Raw genomic sequence first — 25,985 nt, 5'->3', positions numbered from 1 at the left:
GAGACAGGAACATGCCCGCGTTCGCTCCTCACTGGGCGATACTGTACTGAGTGCGTGCGTTTTGTGCGTGTAAGCCGAGCAGCAGCATCACGCCGGCGCCGGTAGCGGGTTCGAGCTCGGGCGCGCGCGCGCGTGGGGTTGCGGGGTTCCCGTTGTTCCGACTCTGGCTTCTATCGCGCCAGGAGGTTTGTGACTATCGCTCGCGTCTCCCCGTCAGCGTGCACTGCCTCCGGTCCTCGTCCAAATCCCGAACCGAATTACCATCGTCGCTTCTTCGTCTCGGCGAAACCGCGGCGACGGTGTTGTTGCCGAAACCGGTTGGTGGTGTGGGCCAGGGAGTATTTTGCGCGAACTCGGCCGCCGGCGGCGGGCCACCGAAGCAGTGTCACGGATTCGGCGCCGACGAGTAGTGGCGTAGACTCCTCCCCCTCCACGCCGTCGCCGCCGCCACAGTTCGCGCGCGCCCGTTTGCCGGCCGCTTGGCTCTCGCTGCCACCCTCCCGCGGCTTTGCTGAGAAGCCTGCCGTGGTTTGTTGTTGTCGCCGCTGCCGCCGCCGTCTCCTCTGTTGTTGTTGTTGTCCTTCCGTGAGGGTCGCCGCGTCGTCGGAGTTCCTGCAAGACGAAGAAGACGGCGCCGGTGGTGGAGTTGCAGGTTCTACTGAAGCATTGGGCAACGAAACTGCATTCGCTCGAGCCTTCCATTCCACTGTCTACTCCGGCTCAGCAAACACTGCTGGGACGCACGCGTCAGTGTTGTTGTGGTTGCGTGGACGCCGGAAAGCGGCAGCTAGGACCGACGAACAAAACGACGCCGCCGTCAACGAGAAGAAGCAAGCACCGGCGGAACGGATCGTTCTCGTTGTTTTTGGAAGGAGGCGGCGGAGGAGAAGGAAAAGGTGGAAGGCGTGAGTATAGTTTAGTTATTCTCTGGCTTCTGCGCGTCTCTTTTTCTTGCTTTGTGTTTGTTTCTGGTCAGCGCTGCGGTTAGTTAACGTCGTTCACTGGGCGTCGTTGCGCAAGAAAGCCCGCAGGACGCGCGCCAGCCTTCGGGCGTGAAAAAGAACTGTGTTCTACACTGGGGTGACGCTCGATTACGTCACGGTTGAGCAATGTGAAGCGCAGTTGTTGCAGCGGGGCGAGTGAGCGTTTGTAACTTTGTAATGAGGAGCGTTTGTAACTTTCAACAATCCTTGTCATTGCTGAGAGGTGTGTTTGTACTTCGCTAAACTGTCATTAATAATGTAAGCGCCGACGATGCCGAAGAGTAGCGGGTGCTTACCGTAAACAGGGGTTTGCGGCAGCACTTCCCTTTCCCGAATGAGAGAAGTGTAATTCTGTTTGCGAAGGAAAGCGAAGCGATTTGATACGAGGGTGATCCCGAGTTATGAGGAGCAAGGACGGAGAAAGGCGACCATGGAAAGAGTGAAAGGTCGCTCTGGCGCTAGACATGTATGGGTTCTGGTTATGTTATTCCTTCTCCTCTACTGGTGTGGCGAACGCGAAAGATGCGCAAATCACTCTCTGCGTCACATTTCTCAACTCTCCCCCTCGATAAGATTTGGTGGTTTACACAGCGACAGGACACGTGGTCTTCAATCTATTTGCCGGTTTAGTTAGCCGATACACCAGAAGGAAGGAAATGAAGAATAATTTATGAGCACGCTGACAAACCGCCAAGAGGAAATTGATCATTAGTTCGAATCATAGTTTAGGGACTTAAGTGAAAATGTCTCAACGGCTGCTCTTCCGCCGATGTCGCAATTCAGGTTTAGTTAACGTGAAGAATAGAAAAGAGATGGCATGCGTTGCTTTTTTTTTTTCTTTGTGACTTCACTCGTACCGCAAAAGTATTATTCGGCAGGAACGTACACGGCATGTAAGCTTATAGCTGTCAACGTTAAAGGAAATGATGGCGATGGCTTGAGGTAATGAGCACTTCTAATTAATTAATTAATTAATTTCATGTGTGCAACATAGCTGACGAAATGAAGGAGAGGGACGTACATTAATTAGAACAGTATGGATTCTTTTTAACCACGCGACGATGGCGAGTGATAGTCAGCGTATGAAAACAGAGCACGGTCGGATGGTTCATTTTGTTTGCATTTCGCTTTGTGTTATTCACGATTACACAGGTAAATTTTTTAAAGAGCTCAAACGCATTCCCCTCTCCCTCTGTCTAAGTGGTTCGAAACCGGAGCGCGACGGTCTGCCGACTGCCGCCGCATATTGTGCAGGCCGACCTACTTCCTCTGGGAAGATAGGTTTTCGAGGTCGCGATGTCCCCGACCGTCTAACCGTTATAGTAAAAACTTGCTCCAGTGACCGGGTCGCGCGCATCGACTTTGCTCAACCTTTGATGATGCAGCCATGGCGGCTAAGGGCGACATCGCTTTGTGAGGAACACCGCTTGGCTGTCTTGCGTCGTGTCTTGTTCGCCGGCTCGCGGGGCGCCGCCTATTTTGGTGTCGTCGCGACTTTTACTCCGCCCTGGGCTCGCCGTCTCTCGTCGCCGCGTCTAGACTGCCGGGGCTGCTTGAGCGGACAAAAGACGAGGAGACGTGGTCGAGTTCTATTTCGGAGACGCGACTCGGGCCCTTTCTGGACTTTTTTTCGGTTTCGAGTTCCCATCCCCATACACCCTGCCATGCCCTGCCAGGTTCGGTTAAAATTGGCTGTTTACAATGGCTATACCCCTTCCGCCCCCTCGCCCTCACTTCCCTCCTTCCTCACTAGAGGGCACAGATTTGCTGCTGCGATGTTGCTTCCTGGACACTTTCTGTAGGGGGCTAGAAGTGCGAATGTGCCTTGGTCTCCTGCCAGAAGTTTTTTTTGCTTTATTCGTAATGGCGCCGAGACAGGGCTGCTTGAAGCACCGAGCTGGAACTCGTTCAGCAGACAGTGCGTTGGTATTTATTCTCCTCCTCCGTGCTCCGTGCCCTGGCATCGCCAGTGCCGCACCGGGCTCTGTGGCTCGGAGATTTATTTTGCGCTGGTTGTGATGATGATGATGATCCCTAGTGCGCTGACAGATTTAAAAGTGGTGTTTCTGGAAGAGGTGTCCCGCGGGATCAGATTACGTCAACTCGAAGGTGTCGGACGCGACACGCCGGGCTAAGCGTAGTGATAATAAATTGGATCGTATCTGGAGCTCCTGGCGAAGCAAGGGACGACACTTTGCAGGTTGCAATGGATTTTTGAAGAGGCAAATGGCTACTTTTCTTTATTCGCGTTGTTTCTTGTACGTGCTTTTAATATTCTGCTCTGAAGTGGAGCATCGTCCTTATTATACAACAGGGAAAAACTTTTATTTTTTCTCGCAGTCATCAGGACGGCGCGCATTTGTGAACGTCAACTTGTTTTTATCACCAGGTTCGCTTTGATTCCACTGAGTCTGCTCTAAGCGTTGGATGGAGAGTTTGAATTCTGTAAATGTGTAGAATAAATAAATTGTATTCTATGCAAACTGTATCCATCTGAAAGGTTCTGAGCCCTCGAAAGTAGTCCGGACGCTATTTGTAGCATATTTAAATTGCGTTATATGTGAACTGTATGAAGCAGTGCATCTTCTTCCGCTTTTTGAAGGTGTTGCTTATGGGGCGAATATTTTGTCGCACGCACCTCAATTCTCCATAGAAGAAGTAAAGTAGCTGAATTTTACATCCGGCTGCGAGAGTTTTTCTCAATTCTGCATCAAAGGGGTACAGATGAAAAATTGCGAACGCAATCATATATTATTTCTTTTATATGGACGTAAGGAGATGCCTTCTAGCAAGGCTCAGTTGCAGGCGTTGAGCGGAATATAATTTAATATTATTTTGAATGTTGTCCGAGGAGCCGTTCGGCATTTCCACCCATATCGAGCGACGTCAAGTTGAACTTGCCCGAATTACTTTGACGTCACCAAACCAAGATCTTGCCGGCAACGCCGACGTCAACACAAATACGCCTATATGTGAATAAAAAGAGCGCAAGCTGTCCTCCCTTTTTACTCTTTTCTGTTCGGAGTGTAGAACACGGTAATGTATCGATGTAGGCCGACGTCAGTTTTCCTTTGAATAATCACGGGGCACTATTCCGCAATATTTGACCGTTACGGGACGTCTACTGCAAGAGAATCGTCAACTTTGGTACAAATACTCAGGTAATACGTTATCCGCGACCATCCCTTTCTCCGTTCTGAAACAGCTGCTACCCATAAAGTGTAGTGTGTGCCGCGTTCATGCACACGGATATAAAAGGACAGTAAAGATAATTTCGTACATTTTTCGGACTGTTCAGGAAACTGGAGTTCGGTCTTTGTCCGCGTAAAGGCATTTCCTTCTGTGAAAAGTGTGTGCAATATGGCCGACTGCAATTCCTTTCTCGTAAAGCGTTTCATGATGCTATTTCCGACGTAGTTAGAGTTGTGATTGCAGGTTTCTGCTGGGGTTGGCTTCAGCATGTAGGCTTAGCTAAATGGAATGGGCCGCTGCTTAAACCAACGGACACAAGAAATAGTATTCAATGAAATTAAAAAATCATTGCATTGAAAAGTTGCTCCCACTTCGAATTTTAAATTAACTCAACTTCGCCCTGTTATCTGTTGGCCTCTCTAGTTAACTTAGTTTGCTTGACGTCTTCTTGCTGAGGCGACGGAAGTGTGCGTTTAAATGTATAGCGTTCACTATCACGGGCGGATTTTTCTCCAACTTAGAGAATTTGAGAAAGATATGCAGCTTTCCTTAGTTGTCACATGGCTGTGTTTATGTGGACGTTAAGCGTAATTATACACAGAAGCCAACACGACCGAAATGCCGTTTGTTTTATTATTATGTCTTGAGAATGTGGATTCACCAGGGGTATTCCCAACTGTCTCATTATAAATTTTGACGAGAGCTCTAAAGAGAGACCGAAAAGTCTGTCAGTGTACTTTTAACGCTTAATATCCGAACGGTCACAGACAGAAAGGACGAACAAATTACTGATCTTATAGCATATGTGAAGCTGTAAAATAATATTCACGTATCGCTTGAAGGTCATCGCTGATATGGCTGCAATAGTAGGTATTATTTCATAGCTTCACTTCTGCTACATGGTCAGTAATTTGGTTATACGTTGTGGCAACATAGGCCGCCATTGCAATTAAAAAGGTTAAGCTTACTGCACTAAACACAGCCACAATACCGACATTCGCTTTCGCGACCTTCTTACGTCCAAGGTACTTTGATCTACGCTGACTGTTAAGTTGCATATCATTTTACAACCCGAGCAGCTTGCACAGTTCAAGAGGAAGTCGGAAGGTCTAAAACAGAATATGCGTGCGTAGTAGTTTCCGAGCACATATGCTGCCGACCTTGGCTGCATGCCAGTACTTAGGCACTATTAAACCGGCACTGGCAAGAACGTTAACGAAGACTGGACCGATGTTGGTTGTACAGCCAAATATGGCTTTTCTTTTTCCCAACATGCATAATTCTCTTCTTTGCTATGTTCTTCCAATAGATAGGTGCATGACCACCTTTTCATTGCACTTTTGCTCATTCGCGTGAAAGGAACATTAAGGAGAATTAAGAACTGCCTTATATCGATTAATTACCACCGTTCAATAACAAAAGTGACTTTCGATTTTTACGTAGCTTTTGGTTAGGTGCTGTAAGGAAGAAAAAGTATAATTTACGAATTGCCAGCGCAGGCCATTTTCAATTGAACTGCGATGACGCCCGTTTCTTCGGATCTGTGGGGGCATATACTGTACCGAAATCCATTTCCATTCGGCGATCACAAAATTCATAATGCTATCGATGCCTTCCTAACTTAACCAGTTTGAGTCGGCTTGAGGGAAAAATTATTCCGTTTCCAACTCCGAATTTCACGACAATTTATGCGTATTCTGGCGCCGAACAGTCGTCAACAGATCTGCGGCTAACCATTTTTTTCTATAATGAACCTGGAGCCACACTGGGCAGAAAAAAATTTAAGCAGAGGCTCTGATATTGATTTTAGATATATTTCAGTCATCTGACTGGCTGTCGTTAAGGAGACTGCTGTTGTTGGGATTGTCGTCGCTGCACTCTGAACAGAAAGAAGTAAAAAGTGAGTAAGTTGTTCTCCAGCGGACTACCTTTTATAGAAGGGAGAGCGCCAGAGGACCGAAAGGTTTTACTCCCATCTAGGCGTATAAATAATAAGGCGACAGCCTTTAAGCGCTCAACTCGCGACCATGACTCTGTCCGTCCGTTACATCTGAAGTGAAAGTCTTAACTAGTCATTACTAGGCACTAGTCAGGACTAACTGGTCCTTAACCAGTCATGATTGGTTATTCATGACTAGTTAGTCATTAAACAGTCATCACTAGCTATGACTGGTTAGTGATCACTAGTTAGTCATTAACCACTCATGACTAGAGTCATGACTAGTTAGTCATTAACCACTCATGACTAGAGTCATGACTAGTTAGTCATTAACCAATCATGACTAGTCAGTCATCGACTAATTAGTCATGACTAGTCATTAACCAGTCGTCACCTGATCAGTCATGGCTAGTTAGTCATTAAGCGATCATGACCCGTTAGTCAATAACCAATCATGACTAGTTAGTCATGGGTCATGAATAATTAGTCATGACTAGCCAATCTAAGTTGCCCCATAGCCGCCTCGTTTGTGCCTATGGCTGTGGCGCCAAAGTTGCGTGGCAAGGCTTTCGCCTCGAGCACTTTCGATCGTTAAAATGCCCCCTGAATTTTTAGAGTGCGGGCCAGCTGGCGTGGTGTGGCACGGGCCAGGCTGGGGCTTCCTTGCGCCTGCGCTTCTCTCATCTTCTCCTGGTCATCCTCTCTGAGCTGCTAGGCGTGGGGACGCGTTGACGGAGGGCGATCTCGAACGAGGGCGAAGCCACAGGCTCTCCGGTCGGGGCGCAGCCCCGGGCTTGTGCCTTGCTCTCTTCGACCGTCTCGTCCGCTAGCTGCGGCCCCTCTTAACCGCTACCCTGCACGCTGCCCCCGTCGTCTCCCTCTTTTGAAAACTCCACTTCTTTGTCGCCTCTCCTTCTCGCCTGCCTCTGCTGCGTTCCCGATGGATTCTTAATGACAACGCTACTTAGGCCTCGCGCAAAAGAAGCCCTCGCTGGCTTCAAGTCTGCTAAGCGTTTCACGGGGCCACGACGCCTGGATGGCGCGGTCAGTAGCCGCCAGGAAATGGCACTGACCGATCCACGCGCACGAATGCTCAGAGAATCAAAGAACACCGCGAAATTGAATTTTAATAAGAGCAAAAATTGGATTTGGAGTGTACCTCGGTGTCCTTTGAAGAGCATTGCTCATAGCACCTCTTGCGTGTGCCTTTCGAGAGAAGGGTGCAGCAAAAGCGAAGAAAACATATCGCCGTACGCCGTCATGGTATGCACACTTGTTTTTTCTCATCTTACATGAGCGTGTCATCTGAGAAGAAAGCCGTTTTTGGGTCCGTGGAATCGAAGTGTTCTTCGGATTAGTGTCACTCGGTACGTTTATTAAATTCATCGATGCCCGCTCCACCGAATGCCCCCCCCCCCCCCCCCCCGTTCTTACTTTCTTCCTTGAAATCGACGACCACAGTGCGCGTTCGGTCCATTCATTTTCGACGCGAGTGTAGCGAACGTGCTTCGGGTCGAGTTCTGTTTCTTCATGTAGTTTTTGCTCAAGGTGAGAAAATCACGGGAAGTCGTACTGATCCGGTCTAAAATTATAGGCGTGGTTCTTTTTACAGAACAACAAAAAGTGTGGTTGGCGTGTTAAGGTTGAAAAGTCGCACCGTAGGAATTTGAGCCGTATTCTAAAAAAAAGAACACATTTCTGCCCAATTATTTTTTCGATCAACCGAAGCTCCGTTCGCAACAAAAAATCAGCTACAATGTCCTCAAGTAAAACATTCCACCGCGTGAGAGCAGAAAAAAGGTACAGCACCAGACAGGAGTGCCTAGGCGCACCGTAGAACTACGCGACGTCCATTTTTGTTTCTTGTTTATGAAAATCCATCCTTCTGTCTACGCACGAAATGACCCTACCATTATATCTAGCAGGGATTTGAAATCTTTCCAGAATCAGTTTCTTCGTTAAAACCAGGGTGTCGAACCGGCATTTTTTCGGGTTCGGTTCGGGTTCGGGTTCACGCCTTTCGGGTTCAGTTCCGGGTTTGGCTCCAGAGGGCCATTCCGTTCCGGTTCGAACCGGTTCGGACCGTCTCGAACCGGTTCAAACGGGTTCGAACGGGTTCCGCAAAAAAAAAAATCGAACGCAAATTGGTTTCAGTCAACCTTGTTATGCGTTTTCTTTTTTCTTGCACATCGGTATACAAAAGAATAAATGCAAAGATTTTTTTGCGATAACATAAAACTGGGCTAGTTGGTAAGGGTTCGTGCTTAAGCAGCGCAGTAAACAGGACAAAAGGAAGACTGGAGACGACACAGACGCTGACTAGCAACTGGTTATTACATTCTCGGAAAAGTATATGAAGGCGCAGGACACAGTGAACAATCCAAGAAACAGAACAAAAATCAAAACTGAAAATCCATACTGTGCATGCACATCATAAACGAGCCATGACATCTTTTTCAACGAAATTTGAAGACTATATTCCATGGTAGACGGCACTCCCTTATCTCATGGACCTCACACAGTTGCCAAGAAAGCCTCACCCCTTATCAACGAAACTGATGGATGGTGAGCAACACGCTCATCTGCTTCCTTCCTGATCATAAAGGCCTCCACCATCTCCCTTCAAATTCGATCAAGCCGATTAAACAGGAGACTTGTCTTTCTAAGTGGGTAAGCAATGAGCATTTGTTCAAGCATCGCAGGTGGGTGAAAAAAGTAGCGGTGTCGTACAACTTGGCTGTGCATTGCAGCGAGTGCAACGATTGCTTCCCCCAGTCGATAAGACAAGTGTCCTGTTTAATAACACTGTTTGCCTTTGTAGGGAGTTGTTCGAGGTCTATGTGATCAGGAAAGAAGCAGATGAGTGTGTTGTTTCACCATCCATCAATTTCGTTGATAAGGAGTCAGGCTTTCTTGGCAATTGTGTGAAGTCCAGGAGATAGGGGAGTGCCCTCTGCCAGGGAATATAGTCTTGAATTTCGTTGAAAAAGACGTCATGACTCGACTGTGGTGTGCATGCACAGAATGGTTTTTAAGTTTTAAGATTTGTTGTTCTGTTTTTGGGGGTTGTTCCCTGTGTTCTGCTACCTTTATATGCTTTTCCCAGAATAAAATAACCATTTGTTATTCAGAGCTCGTGTCGTCTCCCGTCTCCCTATTGTCGTGTTTACTACGTTACTTAAACATGAAAAAATTGTTTAATGCGAAATGTTCTCACTTAACAGATTTTATTTATTGTCCGCAGCAAAAAGACGAATTTACGGCAAGAGCCGCAAAATGAAATGAAGTCGAAATTAATGAAAATCAGCTATGTATACGCTAAAATCCAACTTATGAACTGTAAGGCGAAAAGCCGGTGGATTTTGCATTACAAGACCTTCCTGCTTGAGCAGTTTGGGAGACCCCGTCGCGCGAGTAGTAAGTCTCACTTGAAGCTTGAGTCAGTTGGGACTTTCTCGTACGCAGTGTACTTACGGGGCCCCAAAGTTGCCGCCGCACCCGCCCTCTATGTTCCCGCGCACTACTGAGGAACGAAACTGGCATCTATCGGCACCTACATACAGACATAGCCTTTCCATAGCCGGGAACCCCCCTCCGTCCTTTACAACAAGGTGAGAAAATGTGCGAGAATCCCTCCACCACCCATCCGCCGCCCAACGAGAGCCTCATGAGAGCACTGGCTCTCCCTAACATCCACAACTTACCAAACATATTTTATTTAAATCACTTATTCGACACCGCCTTTGTGACTCACGTTATATATCCGGAGCCCCTATGTATCTTCAAAAACAGAGCTAATCATGGCTTCTCACTACAGTACAGTAAGAAATCACGACATTGGCTTATTATTATGACGTCAACCTCTTTTATTCTGATAAAAAGAGTATGATAAAGAAACACGCTTGGATGGGTTGAGAACGCTTCGTTTTTGCGCGGACACAAATTGGCAACATCTTCGTTGTGACGTTGAGCTGCAACATTCTTGCAAGGGCAGCAGTGTGCGAGGAAGAAGATATACTTGCACTACATAGAATGTTTGTGACTTTTCCTGGGGCGCTATCAAAGGCAACCTTTGCGTCAACAGAATTTTTTGCGCCCTTGATAGAGTGAAAAAGAGTGGTTAATCTGTCATGCAGCATTTTTCCACCAACTTGTTTCAGGCATTTATTTTCAAAACTACAAAAAACGCCTTTTTGGCAGCTGTGATTAATAGGGGACTAAATGCTCGCCTGTATTTTCTGGACATGCTCGCGAGAAATTTTCGTGCTGATTCATTCGGTTTTCTCACTCTTCGCTTTTACTTAACTGTACGGCCTCTCCACAAGGCAGGTGACAAATGCTGTGATCGGTCATTACTTCCTCTACCTATACATCTACAGCCTTACCTTGACTTTCTTGATACCAGTGTATCAAGTGATCCATAACCGACTAGATGTTTCTTTCGGATAACTACGTTCCTGCAGACCACAAAATCGCAGAAGCGCCTGTTCTGACGAAGACGTTGAACACCAAGTGCGAGCCAAGAATCTCATTTATGTGGCCGACCTGCCACCAGTTGCCATGAACACTTCATCCATGATTAGTTATCATCAACATCACCAGCCTGACTACGCCCACTGCAGGGCAAAGACCTCTCCCATGTCTCTCCAATTAACCCTGTCCTTCGCCAGTTGTGGCCCCCGTATTCCTGCAATTTTCTTCATCTTATCCGCCCATCTAATTTTCTGCCACCCTCTGCTACGCTTGCCTTCTCTTGGAATCCACTCCGTTACCCTTAAGAACCAGCGGTTATCTTGCCTTCTCATTACCACCGTAGATAGCCTGGATAGAGCCGCGACAGGCTCTGCATTGCACAAGTAGGCACGCGTAACGCAGTTTTATAAAAAATAAACGCCACTTTTAGCGACCTTATTACTTTTGGCTGTTGTACGAAGAATCCACTTGCTACGAACATCAGATATAACGAACGGAACCCGCGTGACCGTCAGGTTCGTTATAAGTGGGCTTGACTGTAGTTTCAGTCGGCCACAAAAACCTTTTTCATGCTTCAGACATGGACCTTACATGTTAAGATGCACCATCGCTCCAAAGGGACGCTTGTGCCGTGGTCAGTGCATTTCTACTTGTGCGAGCAACGAGAAAAATATTGAGCAATAAAATGATATTTTTGTCGTGATGCTGTGTTCTTCCGGCCCATACTTATGCAGTCTCTTAAAAAACCCATTGACTGACATCATACATTCCATTATAACATTTATGTCTGCGATGAAAACCTCCGGAATTCCGTGCGAGCTCTTCGTGTTCATAGGACTGTTTAGCGTGTGGAAAACCCGCATGATGGATGAACACGAGAACCGCCGCGTTCAACGAGGGCCCAGTTCAGACAACACTGCACTTTAACGCAGGAAGAATATGCTGCGCAAGTTCAACCTCCTGACTCGTTCCCCTTTCTTGACCTGTGCACCGTCTGGAATTTTCATGTGCGGGCGAAGAAAGGGAGTTATGTTGGAATGAGGCCTTATGCCGAGATCGCTCAATTCGACGCGGTCAAGTAAGGCATGAGGAAGGTCAGAGAGGTTCCAAATATTCCATGCAACAACCATAAAAAAAAAGCCTAGAAGATAGCGGAGTACCGTAAAGCATCTGTAAACTCAGTTTTCTGTTGCGCCGCCATTGGTACGAATCCCACTCGGAGTCAGAGGTTACAGTATGCATACTCTTTTAGTTGTTATTTTTACTGCGTTAGCAGTATAGCCTGCTTTCCCGAAAATAACCGCGGTGTGTGTGTGTTGAGGGAGAGGGTGCATGCGTGCAGCCTCCATCCTTGATGAACACTCCGGCGGGCGCACATCCGGGCATTCACTGGTAAAAAAGCACCTTCAAAAACCTAACCCCCCCCCCCCCCCCCCCCCCCCCCCCCCACCTACGTTTACCCGATACAGTCGAGGCAGATTGTTGTGAAGTCTCAACGTATTCAGTCGCCCAAGCGTTTAAAAAAAAAGAAACGCCAACAACCATAAGCCTGTTGTGTAAGACACTAAAAACCGGAAGTATGACTGCGAGAAGTAGATATAAGTAACCAGACAGAGAATTCAAGATTGAGCAGTGCGAGAACAGCGGATGGAGCCGCGCGCTGGCGACTGACAGCAATTTTTTCTGAGAAGCAGAACGATTTCAGCGAATCGGCATAACGATATTACTTCATCGCAGTTACATTTCATCGCAGTAGCATCTTTCTGGGCGTAATGACTATCGCATGCCAGCGAGCGCATGTATTTCCGCATTGCCCTTTTTTGTAATCGGTATTTAATTTTTTTCTTATTAGTATATCTCCACCATTGCCAAGAACCCGCCTTTCGTTGCTTATTTCCGTCGCGTTCAGACAAGAATATGCAGATTCTAAAAAAAGAAATAGAAAAACAAGCTGCACCAATTTTCACATCCTTCTTTTGGTAATACTAATAGCCATATCTCGGATTTAACGTGTCGAGTAGACATTGGGGCTATAAAGTAGACGGTGTATTGGAGCGCTCAAGATTAACGGATACCAGCGGGGGATTTTCGACGTGCGGCAGGGCAGGCTGGTTTTTGTATTTTTGGAATCAGCAGCCGAGCTCCACAGCCATTGAGTCATTTTTTTTCTTTATTGCCTTAGAGACCCATCGTGAGGGGTTTTATTTAGAACCTGCTGTCTGAGACAACGAGTATCTACAAAAGCAAATGTTGCACTACCCACTGCGGTGGCTCAGTGGTTAGGGCGCTCGGTGACTTATTCGGTGTACCCGAGTTCGAACCCAGCCCCGGGGGCCACGTTTCGATAGAGGCGAAACGCAAAAGGCAGCGTGTGCTGCGCGATGTCAGTGCACGTTAAAGGGCAACTGCGCCACTTTTTGAGAACTTCGCGATACTCAAGGATACAAATCTATATAGGCTGCAGGTGAAGCATGCCAAGTTTTTTTGCATTACCATTTGAAATACTGCCGTAATCGACGATTAAATTTTGCACTTCGCAAAGCAACGGAGGAGCGCGGGGAAGTGCAGTGTGATGTCACGGATGGTATGATTTCAAATTACCGCTGCCGTCAGCCGCGTCCTGCCAATGCCTCGTTGGACATTGCCAAACAACGTTCGGCGGGCTTTGCCTTCGGCGGCGTTGGTTTTTTTCCTTCAAAACAGGCGTTTATGCTTTGGAAATGTACCGATACCTGCGATGACGTCATCATGCGTTCCCCACTTAGCGTTGTGCGCTGCGGAGAAGCTTGAAGGCAGTCGCAATTTTAATTGGTGATTGCGTCACCGTTTCAAATGCTAGGCCAAAAGGACTTCGCATACTTTACCTGGAAGTTTCACACATTCGACCCTTTTAAGCTCGTCGATTTCTAAAACATATGCAGTTCCACTTTGAGGATCCCTAGCTGGTAGAAATTATTCCGGAGCCCTCCCCTACTGTGCCTGTTTCTCTTTTTCACTCCCGCCTTCTTCCCTCTCTTACAGCGCGGTTCAGGTATCCATCAAGAAGTGAGACAGTTACAGCGCTATTTTTTTTCCTCAAAAACCACCATCACAACGTTTTTGGGTCTTGGCGCTAATATTTCATCTATTTGAGGGAAATGACGCAAAGAAAAGAAAGGCATTCTCAATACGTCCTAAAACGACTATAACACCCAGTTTTATTCCGTGTTTTCTCCTTTCAAATGACGCCATAGATATTAGAATACATGGATCACCGTGTGGTATTTGCGTACTGCCAATAAATAATTTACAAAATAATTTTTTCTCCCATGCTCTTTCGCTTTGATCAACCGAATAATGGTTGTGACATGAGTTCAACATTAGGTCACGTGAGATACGCGAAAACTAATACAAACGCTGATACGTTCTTTTGACTAACTATAGCACTTAAATCAGCCGGCTTCAAGAACTATAATTACAATGAACGACGTATCAGCAGTTATATTGCCGTTTTATTGCACCTCACGCGACCTAATTTCCACTACACGTCACAGCCATCGTTATGTTGATGAAACTGAAACAGTGCCAACTAGAAATTCTAATATAAATTATTTATTATGTGTTGGTGAATACCACGCGGTGCTCCATGTACACCACTGTCTTATGCGTCGTTTGAAAGAAGAAAGCACGCAAGCAAAAATTTGATGTCTGTAGTATTTTATTGAGTTAGAGCAGTCCTAACAATTTGGTTAAAGATTTATGCAAATATGTAAAAGCGGAAGAGTAATAACTCAAGATTTCCCATAAACCTGACGTACAAGTCTTTAGAATTGGCGGTAGTATATTACAGAAGCGTCAATTAGACTTCTTCCCAGGCACCAGACTTCCTGCAAGTTTGCTGTCATATACTGTGTACCATATTCGAACTTCCAAGCGCAGACAGCTACGGGTGGGTAAATCTATGCGCTAGATCATCTCATTTTGTCCGAAAACAAGACGTATGCTGGGATGCAAAAAAAGTGGGGCTGAACCGGGTCCCGAACCGGTTCGGAACGGTTCCTTTGAATCGCTCCGGTTCGGTTTCAGTTCCAAGATGGCGAAAAAAATATGGGTTCGGTTCAGTTCCGGTTCCGGGCAAAAATTCGGGTTCGGTTCCGGTTCAGGGTTCGGGTTCGGTTCCGGTTCGACACCCTGGTTAAAACAGCTCGAGACGGTTCGAAAAATTGGTTCGGTTTTGGGGGTGTTTAACGTCCTCCAAAGCGAATCAGGCTATGAGGGGCGCCGTAGTGAAAGGCTCAGGAATTTCAACCGCCTGGGGTTCTTTAACATGCGCTTACACCGCACAGAACACGGGCCTCTAGAATTTCACCTCTATCGAAATTCGACTGCAGCGGTCGGGATCGAACCCGCGTCTTTCGGGTCAGCAGCCGAGGGCCTTAACCACTGAGCCACCGCGGCGGCCGATTCGAAAAATTGTTCCCAAAGTGACGTGCACAATTGTAGATGCCATGCTGCAAAGGGTTAAATAGAAATAAACTGGTATACTTCACGTCAGCGACAAAGCAGTGGAATGAAAGGAACAGCCCGTATACCTTCAAAGCGTGGGAAAGGAAGCGGTGAGGTAAGCAATGTCGGTACGAGGGAGAAAAAACAACGCAAATAAGGCCTATGGCAAGAGCATCGCGTGGTACAAACGAGAGCGATCGTGTCACCAAGCCTTTTTCTCACCAACTACGCTGCTTTGGGCGGAAATGATGCCCGAGAAGGAGAACGAACAAGCAAAAGCAAGCATTCGCATTGTCCTGTGTGCGAGTCGGCTGTTTTTCGCACGGAATTCAGCCAGGCGAGAGCGCGTGATTCAGCGCACACATTCTTCTGTGGTTATGCGGTGAAAGCCACGAGCGCGAAGAAACGGCTTCCCCCTGTTTTACACCTTAACACCGCCGCACCTGGAATCCCACTGTCTCCGCAGAGCAGTACGGGGTGTAGCGGGAAAGCCGTAAGCTGACTGATTATAATGCTCGAAAACTTACGATTTCCGTCTTGCGCACACGCGAAGGGAAAAAGAGGTGCTCGATATGGCGTACATGACGGAAGCCAAGAGCCACCGAAACCAAGGAGCATAGGGCATGTCTTTCTTTTTTTTTAATCTCTAGTTTTCCATAGGTGGGAGATTAATAAAATGCAGGAGAGAAAACAACCACATGCCGCCGGTGGGACCCGAACCACGAGCTCCTAATTTCGCGGTTCGGGTTCGGTTTTGGGATCGGGTCCCACCGCCGGCATGTGGTTGTTTTTTCTTCTGCTTTTATTAATCTCCCACCGATGTAAAACTTGAGCTGTCTCCATCACCAAACTTTAAGATGCCTGCGCACATCACCCCGTTCATGAGACTGAACTGGCAAATCGCTGAACTCCACACTAGTCTGTTCCAGGCCGGCTTGGGCTACAAAGTTAGCGGCGTATACAGGAGTCACTTGAGCACATTCCATCTTCCGGATTGGACCCTTAAAAAATGAAGTTCGCGGAAGCTGTTCCTTCTCTCACTGCTCGGGAAGAGCGCCTGGACTCAAAAGCCACACCGGTGGCTCTGTTTTAAAACTAAGCTTGCGAGGACACCAGTGTATACTGTTCTCACGCAGTCCACCGAGCTGTAGGAGGCTGGGAGCCTAGCACCCATTGCCAGTAGCTGGCGCCTGGCATTCTCAGATTATACGGCACAGGCATATAATGTCCTCCGGAGAATCTATGGCGGCCGCATTGCGATTGAGGCGCTATGCAAAAGACTCCTTGTGCTCAGCTGATGGTGGTATGTAGGGGGCTTAACGTGCCAAATCTGTTCGAAATTTAAAGTTGACACCCTTTGTTATCACTAAATAGACTGTATAAACTCTCAAATTTTGCGGCTTGGGTAGTTTCTCGAGTTTTATCATCATCATCGTAATCATCATTATCAGCCTCACCACGCCCACTGGAGGGCAAAGGCCTCTCTCGTGTCTCTCCAATTAACGTTGTCCTTTGCTATAGCTCCGGCCACCGTACCCTCGCGAACCTCTTAATCTCATTCGATCACATAGCTTTCTGCCGCCCCCTGCTGCGCTTCCCTCCTCTTGGAATCCACTCCGTTACCCTTAAGGACCAGCGGTTGCCTTGCCTTCGCATTTCAAGCCCTGCCGAAACCCATTTCTTCTCGTGATTTTGACTACGATGCCATTAACCATTGTTTGTTCCCTCACCCACTCTGCCAGCTTCCAGTCTCTTAACGTTACAAACCCGCCGCGATGGCTCAGTGGTTATGGTGCTCGGCTGCTGACTCGAAAGACGCGGGTTCGATCCCGGCCGCGGCGGTTAAATTGCTATGGAGGCGAAATTCTAGAGGCCCGTGTACTGTGCGATGTCAGTGCACGTTAAAGAACCCAAGGTGGTCTAAATTTCCGGAGCCCTTCACTACGGCGTCTCTCATAGCCTTAGTCGCCTTGGGGCGTTAAACTCTATAAACCATAAATCATCTTAACGTTACACCCATCATTTTTGTTACCATAGCTCGCTTAGTTGTCCTTAGCTTAAGCTGAACCATTTTGGTTAGCCTCTATATTTCTGCCCCATAGGGAAATACCGGCAAGATAGAGCTGTTTTATAGTTTCCTCTTGAGGGGCACTGGTGAACTGCCATTCATGATCTGAGAGAACCCGCCTCATACGCGCAGCTCCATTCTTATTCTAGTTATTCCCCTCTCATGATCCGGATCAGCGGTCACTACCTGCCCTTAGTAGACGTATTCCCTTACCACTTCAAGGATCTGGCTACCAATTTTGAATAGCTGTTCCCTTGCGAGACTGTTGAAGATTACTTGTGGTCTTCTCTTATCGTTCTGCTCCACCTGTCTAACTCACTGATCAGGCTTTGCAACTCATTTCCCGGTCATTTGAGGTCTGAGGCCCGTTTCACATGCTATGAATTTCATCGCCCGACGCTGCGAAAATCAGTGCCGCCGCTGATGTCGCAGTGCAATTTTCGGTCAGTGCTTTAACATGCAAATCATTCCCTGCGAATTCGATTAGAACGGCACACAGGGTTACTTGATGTTTGCATATGCAATCCGTGATTAAACGCGGCAGTAAAGCAACACGGAATGTGTTTGGTGCTTTTACGATCGCGAGCACTTTTAGATGCGAGCTGATATTTCATGTTTTCATTAGAATGAACAGCGACCGCAACTGACGGGACGCCAGGATGCTCCAGATTGGTCAGTAGAAAACGCATAAGTCTGCGAATCAATTTCAACCGGACCGAAACCAATCGCAAGCCGTCTGCGGCTGCACTGACGTCCTTCTCCAGCCGCAGACCGACAGAATTCGCAGCTTCGGGCGGTGAAATTCGCAGCATGTGAAAGGGCATAAGGCGGTACAGCGGTGATTTTCAGGACGGGGTTGCGGCCGCGGTTTAGGAACCTTACTCCACCACAGTGCGCAGGGGTAGGCTAAATGAAGAAACACTGAGAATGTACTTGACCGGAGGGTGTTCAGATTGACCAGTAATGAATGGAGACCTGTCTGGGAATCCCAGGAACAACCGAGAAAGCAGGACTTCACGCGGCGGCCCAGCTCATCGCTCCTCGCCATCGCTTCCTTTGCTCTTCATGTGCAGTTCAGTCTTGCCTCATCCGAGAAGTGTGATTCCAGAAGTACCAGCCAGCTCCCGGGGGTGTCTCTCTGGTTAAACCCTCGAGGAACGAGACGTTGGCCAAGGCGTTTCTTCCTACCCTTTCCTCCTTTTGCGTTGCGGCGAAGACAACATCGTCTCCATCCTCCGACCAGTGCTTGCCACCAACACCGCGCGCTCTTACATACCTCGAGAGCGTCTAGACGAACCGGGAGTGCCGTATTTATAGCCATAGGTGACGGGAGGAAGACGCCACGCAACCTTTTTTTCTTTAGTTCCGGACCTTCCTCGGTCGGCGCGCCGGAGGGACAGCAAACTAGCGAGGACGTTGAACTTGCTGTTCGCCGTCTGTCGCCGTCGTCTCTCCTCCACAGCGGCTCCGTTGAGTCCGCTGTAAAAGTGTTCGCCGGTTGGCGCCTGCATACCGTGGCAGCAGGCGACGAGGTCTTCGGGGGAGAGCGCGTCTACTCGTTTTTGGATGAGCCGCAATGCCTGCGTGCCTGCATCTTTGGCTACCCGTAGCCGACCTCCATCCTTGACGCCCCCCTATCCGTTCCTCGTGTGTGGCCTTCCCGACTGCTTCCCTTTCTCCGCAGTGGTTTGGAGGATGAGGAAGGATTGGGGAAAGGAGGTGTGCGTCGGGTGTTCGGTTACTCCGTGGACTGTTGGAGGGGGGGGGGGGGGGGGGGGGGGTTTGTCACGATGCACAAATCGTATAGCGTTTCACTCTGGATCTGCATTATGTGATCGGTATTTTTGCAACCATAGGTGTAATGTGTAGATTTTGTGGATCTTAGGGCATCGTCGTAGTTTTTGCAGTCATCACGGTGCTGGCAAACTACGTTAGCTGTAAAAATATCGTCTCTAGAATAGAATCATGTGTCAATATCTTGACTGCTAATAATCCGAATGGTATGCGAGAGGTGCGGGGTTCTATCCCCAGTACCGCCAGGCACATACCGGTGACCCAATGGGTACAGTTTTTCCTTGGTCTGATGCTCAGCTTCTCTGGGGTGAAAATGTTTGGAAAATTGGTTTTCAACGCGATAGAATTGAATGTACCCAGAAAATCTGGCGTCGGCATTGTCGGCATTGCGAGTGGAAAAAAAGGGTGGCAGGGGGGTGGGGGTCTGGGGTAGCATCTTGCATCGCAGGGCAGTGGCGCTTCCCTTAACCGCTGCATCATTGCGGAAGGAGTGGCGTATTGACTCCCAGACACCCTCGAATGTAAAGTTCAGAATGACCAATTCTGCATATAAGGGCATTAACTATTAAAACTATCGCGTCATATTCCTCCAATTTTTGACCGCACCTTGTGTAAAAAAAAAATACCTAGCGCCACTGCGCCCGTTGACCATGTGAAAAATAGTCATCATCAACACATCTTGACGATTGAAAATGGAGATGCACTCTTGTATTCACTCCCTGGACAATGAACATGAGCCCTCTGGGGTCACGTTTGGTAGTGTGGGCGGGAGAAAAAAAAGTAAAATATAATAGAATAATATCTTGATCAGTTTTCTCGGACTGTAAAATATTTTCTTCTCTTGGTTCTTGTGATAGGAAGGATGAGAGGATGTTTGAGGAGCACGCTCTATAATACTGTCATTTAACCAATTGAGACGCCACACGTACATACTCGTCGCTTTTTCTTACGGCGTGTTCCGATCGGCGATCCAGAGCTAAATTGCTTGCTCCGGGAGTGCACAGAGTGTGGTTGAATCGACGACTTGGATTCAGATTCTGAGTTCCGATTGGACCACGACGATATGATCCCTAGGCATCTTGCTGATCTGGAGAGGTATTCCGGATCGCCGATTGCAATACGTGGTTGGGCGCTACGCCTGGCAATGATTTCTTTGTTTCATATGAATTGAGAACTCATTGGAACGCATCGTTGGTGCCCTCTGTTAGCTACAAAACACATTGAACATTGTTCGAAACAAGGGGTTTCTGAACATGTCGTCGACGAAGTCATGCAGATAGTAAGCAGAACGTTGGGCCAGTTGGTGTAGCGACATATTCAAGAAAACTTTGCGCAGAATAACACAAGACGGAGGGAGAAACACGTACACGTGCGTGCGCTCGTGTGTGTGTACGGGTTTCTCCCTCCTTCTTGTGTTATTCTACGCAAAGTTTTCTTGAACATGCAGATAGATTTCGACAACAATATAACTTCATTCTGGATTTCTAGAGCGACGTGCGTCTTCGAAAAAGAAAGCAAACAAATTTCATCCCACAACTTCCGCTTATTTGGCAGACCCTCAAACACTGATATTTTGACTCCACAGACTCAAAAATAGCAATGGTTTGCATATAATTTTGTACTATCCACCCGGAATGAAACGCAAATAGCGCTTATGTAAGAACAAAAATATTTTACTCTGCACTTCCAGCTGCAGTATCCAAGTGTGTTTTTGCGTAAAGGAACTAGCGAAGTGTGTATTGCTAAACCGACTGGAAAGGGACACCTTCGCAGTGGAGTGGGAAAGTGGGGTACAAGTGTGTAAGCTTTCCATTTCGACCCGATAGTGCACTCCTGCAGAAAATAGCAGATGACGTTTCCCTTTGCAAAGCTAAGTAACTGACTTTCTTGAGGTCGGCATAGACTACTAAGGCAATCAATTTTTGTTTTTAAATAGGAATGGTGAGCAACGTCTGAAAGCGTTGACGCTAGGACGATGCAGTTAAATTCGTGTGATGGGACGAAGGCTGGGCAAGAAAACTTTCAAGATGGTTACCACTGAGTAACACGTGATTCATTGATAGGTGTTGAAGTATTTTCATTTCGGAATAAATTGAGGTAAAGAATTTGAGTTTGACATGTATACATATAGATGCGCAGCAGTCTTTTGAGTTTTACGCATGTACTAGTTCTTTGACTAGCGCTCCTCTACATTCCGCCGCTCCAGGCGCACGGGGCCGCCGCCGTGGGACCTCTCCTTGGCTGGCGCGTTTTAGAGCAGCCGTTCCAGACGGAACCTGTCATATTTCTCCGCATTCGCCATGCCCTCTTCCATTCACGGTAACTTCCTTACGCGTGGTTACCGTCCTTCGATTACGCCGACTACCTACTACGACGCTAAACCCAGGCACTACTGTCGCTGCAAACTGTTCTCATGTACCACGGCTCACCAGAACTCTTTTACTCGAGATGCCAGCATGCGCCAACGGCTCGGTTTTCCTCCCGCCTTCCTCTCATTCTTTTTCACTTTTGATTAAACAATGTTCTCGTGCGCGCATGCCTCCGGACTGCACTTCACCTGCTCGAAGAACGGCTGCACAAGTTTAAATAAAAACGCGAAATTTATGCTTTTGGAATAAGTAGGTTCCACAGAGGGATAAAGGCAAAGGGAATTGAGGTAACCAACAGTGGCCAAATGATATCTTATTAACGAATACAAAAATGGCCAGTAAATATTCCTCGTAAACATTTCTCCCCTAAAATTTTGCCCTCATAAATATATTGTTAAAGACGAAGAAAGGCAAAAACTACAAGCTGTTATGCTACCAGCCATCTCACGCATATCCATCGGCTCCACTCGTTGGAACGAACTCAAGGTCGTTGAAAAAAATATTTTGCGGCTTTTTTGGTTTTTTGAAAGTTCCATTCCAATTTGTTTTGAACGGACACGTTTATACGTAAGGCTAGGGGCCAACTGAGGTAACCGTTTTTTTTTCTTTGCCGCTATCCGCCGCTAGAGTCGAGGATTTTTCCACGAACGAGGAGGAGGTGGGGTACGTGAGGCCTCGCAGCATCCCGTCGTGGCATCATCGCTTGCGGCGATTCTCGGCTCTTCCGTACATCGCGCCGCTCAATCACGTCCCATCAATTCAGCGTGGCCGTACCGCGGCTCCTGTCCAACAAGAAGAGGAAGCCCGACCCAGATCGCAACAAGGTCCGTCCTTGGCTCCGTGTCTCCCGACAGGAGACGATGTTGCAGTAGGCCTTGAGAGAGAGAAAGGAAGGGTACATAGTCTTCGACAACGCCTTCCAGACGTTGGGCTGACATGCACCGTGACAAGTAGCGGCCATTGGGAAAGACAGACACACGCGAACAAACAGACAAAAGGCAGAAGATGCAGCGGAGTTGAGGGATGGACAGTTGGCTCAGGCCTCGAGCGGACACGTCTTCCCGGTTTAGAAATCGCTGATTCTCTTTCGACGGCGAGCCGTCCGCCGCTTTGCTTTCAGCGAATGCCGCCCGGAATCCAAGGAACGGGACTTCCCTCTTAGCTTGCCCCTCTCGGAATAGACCAGCTGTCGCAACCAGATTGCGCATCAAGGTCGCCGCGCCCTCCGGTCGTTCGTATGCTAATTCCGCCATTGTGTAGACACTACGACGACGTTACCAGCCACTCCAGCTGCCTTCCTCGGGCAGGCTTTGAAGCGCGATGTCCCCTCTAGCTGAGCTGACTCGTCCTCTTAACTCTTGATTCCCTCTATCGTGGTCCTCCTCTGGTTTCGTCAGGTTGGCGGCGTGTCGTCGGATTCGTTTCTGTTTCGCTTAAGGCTGTTCCTTTTGCTCTATGCTTAGCGCTTTCGTTCCTGCAATGAAGAGGACGAGGGGAGCGTGGAAAGGGCGTAGAGAATCTACCCATATACGTCGTTGTGCACAGCACAGAGCAGGCTTTGATTCACCTTCTGTTGTTCGAAGTGGGAAAACTTGGCGACGATCGAGCATGTCCTGATCTTAGTCGCAGTCTGCCACGCTTTACTAAAATTTCTCCCATGGGTGACGAGTTTTAAATATCGAGAACGTTGTCAAGCTGCCGGCACTTCATGGAACAATTTATAACACTTGATAACAATTTCTATGGAAGAAAGAGTGCGCATCATTTATTTGTATACACATTGTAATGGGTTGCTTCGCTTCATCATGTGTTAAAGGCTGCCTTGTTTTTATTGCTTCTTCTGGCTTATTCGGGGGTAGGAAACTTCCATATGTGTCATTGTCCATCAGATGGAGCGTCGTATCGTTACCATGGTAACGCTATTCAGCAGAAGAAAAAGCTACATCCCCGAGCAGGACTCGAACCACCGTCACTGAAAGCAATGCCACATAGTTTCCTGCTGGTGCCTGAGACAATTCGGTCACTGCAGCAGTTTGCCGCGGTCAGCGCATGTCAGGGATTTATTCAATATTTAGCATCAGGTCTTCTTCAGTCACCAGGTGCGATGAAGTAGTTGAAACAGGAACTAACTAGAGTTCCCTACCCCTAGCTTAGTGGTAGTGACACTGACACGATGTGACAACAGCAACCTGTCAGGGTAGATTATTAGGCTAGAACGACAAAAAAATCGTAAAGTGGTGAACAGGCGCTGACGAATCAGGAGTGCTACATTCATATGCAATGCACAGAAATAAAAATTGTTTATGCTTCGGTTGAAGTCCCCGCGCAGGTCCGTCTTAGGCACATTTTCGAGCTCTTTGTGTTCCTGTCTCATCCATCGCATTGCTTTAAAATATTACTCGAATAAACTCTCTCCATGCGACAACTGTCGGTGTTACAGGCCGTTCCTTTTCACTTCACTTTCAGCTTTTCTCTTTCCGTAATAAACTCTGTCAACGCAATAAAGCTATGTACTCGTGTGAAGAAGAAATTAAAACTTTAATCGAGTTGAACGGCGTTGAACGAGTATGTATTTATTACATCCTCCTCGACCAATGCATTTCAGGACGGCACTCTTCCTGTGCAAGTTTAGTGTCAACGCACTGTGACGGAACAGGGATACAAACCTGTTTCGGATACTGTTTCAGCCTGTATACAGTTACGCCGAGGCCGCAGCCCATCGATTATTGTCCGTTAATAACAGCGGATGTGTTGCTGAACCTTTGACGATTTTGCCATTTGGCCTTTCAGTTGTATTCACTCGGCACGCAGACGGCCTTTATATTTAATTTCTGTGAAGTTGCGACGTGCTTTGCCGTGTATACACATAGGTGTTGTGTGTGTTGGCAGCATACAGTGGGTCGAGACATTGTCGCCTTAGTAGTTCAGAGCATATAAAGAAAACACAGATTTTATTTCCAGAAATAATATACTTCCATTGTCTACCTGAAAAATAAGCACTCATGTAAAAAGTATCTTTATTAGTGCAACACATGGTAGGCCAAGCATCTCTCAAGCAGTCACATGACGGACTCATTATCCTTTTCATACTCGGCGCGCCCATATCATGCAATGAATGAATGAATGAACGAATGCACTAATACACGGACTGGCGAATTCGCAAATGAATGAATTTCGCGCAGAATATCTTCACAATGGAGAAGCATGTACTCTACGGGATGCTTGACGCCGATAATAAATGAGGTGGCTAATTTCGAATTTCATGTGTACATATTTTCGCGACACGTTAATTACGACATTACATAATTCACAGACCGATACTTTAGCACCCGGCCCCGCCGCGGTGACTCAGTGGTTACGGTGCTCGGCTGCTGACCCGAAAGGCGGGGGTTCGATCCCGGCCGCGGTGGTCAAATTTCCATGGAGGCGAAATTCTAGGGCCCCATGTACTGTGCAATGTCTGTGCGCGTTCAGAACCCCCGGTGGTCGAAATTTCCAGAGCCCTTCGCTACGGCATCCCTCATAGCCTCAGCCGCTTGGGGCGTTAAACCCCCATAAACCCTAAACTTTACCAACCCTCTCCTTTTCCTATTCACTTCCACCATAATTTCTTTCGTTTTGTTTTTTCCCTTTGCTGCGGTATTTTCCTTTCTCCTTCTCCGATAGTTAGCAGAAACAGCCAAGAATTGAGTGAAAATGGAGGGAGTTCAACTAGCTACCAATGAAGTCTGTCTTATACATGGGCGAACAATTTCTCCACTCATTGCAGAAAGGAAATAAAAGGTTTGTAACGAAGATGGTCGCCAGTCGAGGTAACTCGACAATGAACGCCGGTCTATACTAGTGTGCACATTCACTAAGTTACAACAACTACATGAACATCATAGCGCGCACCTTCATCTTAGAGTAAAGAGCTGCGCCATTCTTTTTGCACAGACTGCGGCTATCTTGAGCAAGAAATGATCCGTGCGTGGGAGTAATTATGATGAAATTTTTGGTTTAAACATTTTATCGTGGTTTATGTTCAAACGACACCACGAAGAAGACATCGGTCAGCTTGTTACATTTCTTTTTTAAATATCCCAGTGGCGACACCATCTAACATGTCATCTCTGATTAAACACTTCAGTCCCGTATAACGGCTCTGAGACAAGCCAATTTACTGAGGACGTTCCTTTTATGAGTGAAGCCCGACGCGCTGACACGTTGCAGCTCGGCTGTTACGGCGCCATTTGAGGGAAAGCAGTAGGGAGTCGGCAGCTGTGCGGGAGAGGAAAATGGAGAGTGACAGTGAGAATGCACGCGCCGGAAACTCTCCATCAAGCACAACCACGTAGATGTGGTCGGGGTGTGAGATCCCAGGTTCTTCCTGCCACCTAGTTTCTTCGTCGGCAGAATGGTAAGCTTAGTCGCGCTGTAATCGCTGGAGCTCTGTTTTCGAACCTTGTTAACAAATCTGCAGGCTACACATGTTCCCGTCCTCTGCGAAGGCTGCCTCTTCCCGGCCTCTATCTTCCCTTCCTTTGTTTACTTGCCTCTGGAAAGAGGAGCTTTAAAATGAAGTTCCTTTCTAAATACGATTTTTTCTTTCTGAAGTTGACGTTCCTTTCTAAAGCATTTCGTCGACGGGAAGGCAGTAAAAATTTGGGAAATGCTCAGCGTAGAAGGGCGTACGTCACGCA

The 25,985-nt window shown here is 47.5% G+C and overlaps 1 protein-coding gene across 2 annotated transcripts in view; it reads left to right on the top strand.

Moving 5' to 3' along the window:
• Window positions 1-25,985, top strand: part of LOC149363648 (cationic amino acid transporter 4-like) — a 100,659-nt gene that overhangs the window by 26,088 nt on the left and 48,586 nt on the right. Inside the window, exon 1 of one of the 2 annotated variants that reach the window (XM_089573623.1) lies at window positions 313-905. The exons of the other annotated variant lie outside the window; for it this stretch is intronic. The gene's annotated coding sequence lies outside the window, so the exon portion shown is untranslated. Of the gene's footprint in view, window positions 1-312; window positions 906-25,985 lie in introns of those variants that run through there. 2 annotated transcript variants of the gene reach the window in all.

The sequence above is a fragment of the Amblyomma mixtum genome, chromosome 2 (genome assembly GCF_055824585.1).
Source record: "Amblyomma mixtum isolate Tamu chromosome 2, ASM5582458v1, whole genome shotgun sequence".
In the NCBI taxonomy this organism is placed as follows: Eukaryota; Metazoa; Arthropoda; class Arachnida; order Ixodida; family Ixodidae; genus Amblyomma; species Amblyomma mixtum.
Note: the sequence above shows the minus strand (reverse complement) of the source record. Positions and strands in the feature narration are given on the sequence as shown.